At 40.8% G+C, this 3,283-nt stretch overlaps 1 non-coding gene across 1 annotated transcript; it reads left to right on the top strand.

Annotated features, from left to right (window-relative positions):
- On the top strand, positions 1 to 127 carry LOC116568415. Its single transcript, XR_004276620.1, has one exon. It is a non-coding gene; the product is annotated as a small nucleolar RNA ACA64 (small nucleolar RNA).
- The last annotated feature ends 3,156 nt before the right edge of the window (positions 128 to 3,283 follow it).

Below are 3,283 nucleotides of genomic sequence, written 5' to 3'. Positions count from 1 at the left end.
GCATTGGCTTTGGCCACCTGTGGCTCTGTCTGTGGTTCCCAGTGAGAGAGGACATCCCAGCGGTGCCCGGGTCCCCAGCTCACAGCCCACCTTGGGGTAGGAAGGTGAAAGCCACGCTCCCACATGTGCCGCCACTCTGGGGCCCCGCCGGGCGTAGGTGGACTCTGACCTCTGGACTCCGGCCTCTGGCCTCTGACCTTTGACCTGTGGTCTGCCTGCCAGATGCCCCAGATGACTGACCCTGAGGCCCAGGCCACTGGCACTGCAGGAGGAAGGGAGCTCCCCTCTCAACATTCAGTAAAGCTGTTGATCTTTAAAAAAAAAAAAAGAAAAGAAAAGAAAGAAAAGAAAGGAAAAAGAAATTCAAACCCAAACCCTAAAAGTCTCTTTAAGACACATCTCTCGCTATCATATCCAATCCATCAGCAAATCCTTCATCATACATGTTTTTCAGTATTATTACATTAACCATGTCCTTAATTTAAAATTGCTGAACGGCGTTCCATCCATAACAATAAAGACACATGCAGAGTGCCCCAGCATCGTGTTAAACGCTTGGCATAACTTATTTAATCTCCGTTAGCCTATGATAGGTGGAATTGTCTGAAGAGGAACTAGCCCAGAGTCGCGGAGCCAGCAAGTGAAAAAGCTGAGATACCTAGGCAGTAGGGTTCCAGAGTCCACGTGCTTGCCTACAGTGCTCTACACTTGTTTATCACGGTGCTTGAATAATTGCATTGTTCAGAAGTTTCCACTGTTAGAGATGTTGTTTTGACCACCTTTGGGTACAAAGCCTTTTCCTAATTTAGAACCATTCTCAGAAGTTGAATAGCTCAAAGAGCATGAGCATTCTTAATCCTTAAAATGGCTAACCTATTATTATTTAACATTGGCTTTTTGAAATCTGAGGTCATTTATGGTTATTAAGGACTGTTCTTTGAAAAGAGAAGAAAATCTAGAGAAATACCCAAGTTTGACCCTTGATTTAGTCACTGTGAATCTGACATACTTATTCAATCTTACGGTCTTCAGTTTCTGTATTTGTAAATTCAAGATAATCGCAACATTACAACTTCCTCACAAAGACACACTTATCGGGTCCTAATTACTGTCAAAAGAAGAAACTTTAGTGTTACTTTACCCCCAAGCAAACCACAAACTATGAAACTTAGATCTATGACTGTTCTACTCAGGAGGGGGTTGATCCTTTGCATCTTTTAAGACCATGAAACTCGAGTTCTGACTTTAAATGTCCTGGCAAATCTGAGTTTTTTAATGATTTTTTAAATTTTTTATAAACATATAATATATTTTTATGCCCAGGGGTACAGATCTGTGAATCGCCAGGTTTACACATTACACAGCACTCACCATACCACATACCCTCCCCAATGTCCATAACCACACCCCCCTTATCCCAACCCCACTCCCCCCAGCAACCCTCTGTTTGTTTTGTGAGATTAAGAGTCACTTATGGTTTGTCTCCCTCCCAATCCCATCTTGTTTCATTTATTCTTCTCATACCCCCTTAACCCCCCATGTTGCATCTCCACTTCCTCATATCAGGGAGATCATATGATAGTTGTCTTTCTCTGATTGACTCATTTTGCTAAGCATGATACCCTCTAGTTCCATCCACATCGTCGCAAAGGGCAAGATTTCATTTCTTTTGAAGGCTGCATAGTATTCCATTGTGTATATATACCACATCTTCTTGATCCATTCATCTGTTGATGGACATCCAGGTTCTTTCCATAGTTTGGCTATTGTAGACATTGCTGCTATAAACATTCAGGTGCACGTGCCCCTTAGGATCACTACGTTTGTATCTTTAGGGTAAATACCCAGTAGTGCAATTGCTAGGTCAGAGGGTAGTTCTATTTTCAACATTTTGAGGAACCTCCATGCTGTTTTCCAGAGTGGTTACACCAGCTTGCATTCCCACCAACAGTGTAGGAGGGTTCCCCTTTCTCCGCATTCTCGCCAGCATCTGTAGTTTCCTGACTTGTTAAATTTTAGCCATTCTGACTGGTGTGAGGTGATATCTCATTGTGGTTTTGATTTGTATTTCCCTGATGCCGAGTGATATGGAGCACTTTTTCATGTATCTGTTGGCCATCTGGATGTCTTCTTTGCAGAAATGTCTGTTCATGTCTTCTGCCCATTTCTTGGTTGGATTATTTATTCTTTGGGTGTTGAGTTTGCTAAGTTCTTTATAGATTTTGGACACTAGCCCTTTATCTGATATGTCGTTTGCAAATATCTTCTCCCATTCTGTCAGTTGTCTTTTGATTTTGTTAACTATTTCCTTTGCTGTGCAAAAGCTTCTGATCTTGATAAAATCCCAATAGTTCATTTTTGCCCTTGCTTCCCTTGCTTTTGGCAATGTTCCTAGGAAGATGTTGCTGAGGCTAAGGTCGAAGAGGTTGCTGCCTGTGTTCTCCTCAAGGATTTTGATGGATTCCTTTCTCACATTGAGGTCCTTCATCCATTTTGAGTCTATTTTTGTGTGTGGTGTAAGGAAATGGTCCAATTTCATTTTTCTGCATGTGGCTGTCCAATGTTCCCAACACCATTTGTTAAAGAGACTGTCTTTTTTCCATTGGACATTCGTTCCTGCTTGGTCAAAGATTAGTTGACCATAGAGTTGAGGGTCTATTTCTGGGCTCTCTATTCTGTTCCATTGATCTATGTGTCTGTTTTTGTGCCAGTACCATGCTGTCTTGATGATGACAGCTTTGTAATAGAGCTTGAAGTCTGGAATTGTGATGCCACCAACTTTGGCTTTCTTTTTCAATATTCCTTTGGCTATTCAAGGTCTTTTCTGATTCCATATAAATTTTAGGATTATTTGTTCCATTTCTTTGAAAAAAAATGGATGGTATTTTGATAGGAAATGCATTAAATGTGTAGATTGCTTTAGGTAGCATAGACATTTTCACAATATTTGTTCTTCCAATCCAGGAGCATGGAACATTTTTCCATTTCTTTGTGTCTTCCTCAATTTCTTTCATGAGTACTTTATAGTTTTCTGAGTATAGATTCTTGGCCTCTTTGGTTAGGTTTATTCCTAGGTATCTTATAGTTTTGGGTGCAATTGTAGATGGGATTGACTCCTTAATTTCTCTTTCTTCTGTCTTGCTGTTGGTGTAGAGAAATGCAATTGATTTCTGTGCATTGATTTTATATCCTGACACTTTACTGAATTCCTGTACAAGTTCTAGCAGTTTTAGAGTGGAGTCTTCTAGGTTTTCCACATATAGTATCATGTCATCTGCGAAGA

The sequence above is a fragment of the Mustela erminea genome, chromosome 10 (genome assembly GCF_009829155.1).
Source record: "Mustela erminea isolate mMusErm1 chromosome 10, mMusErm1.Pri, whole genome shotgun sequence".
Lineage (NCBI taxonomy): Eukaryota > Metazoa > Chordata > Mammalia > Carnivora > Mustelidae > Mustela > Mustela erminea.
This window is presented reverse-complemented; position numbering and strand designations above follow the sequence as displayed.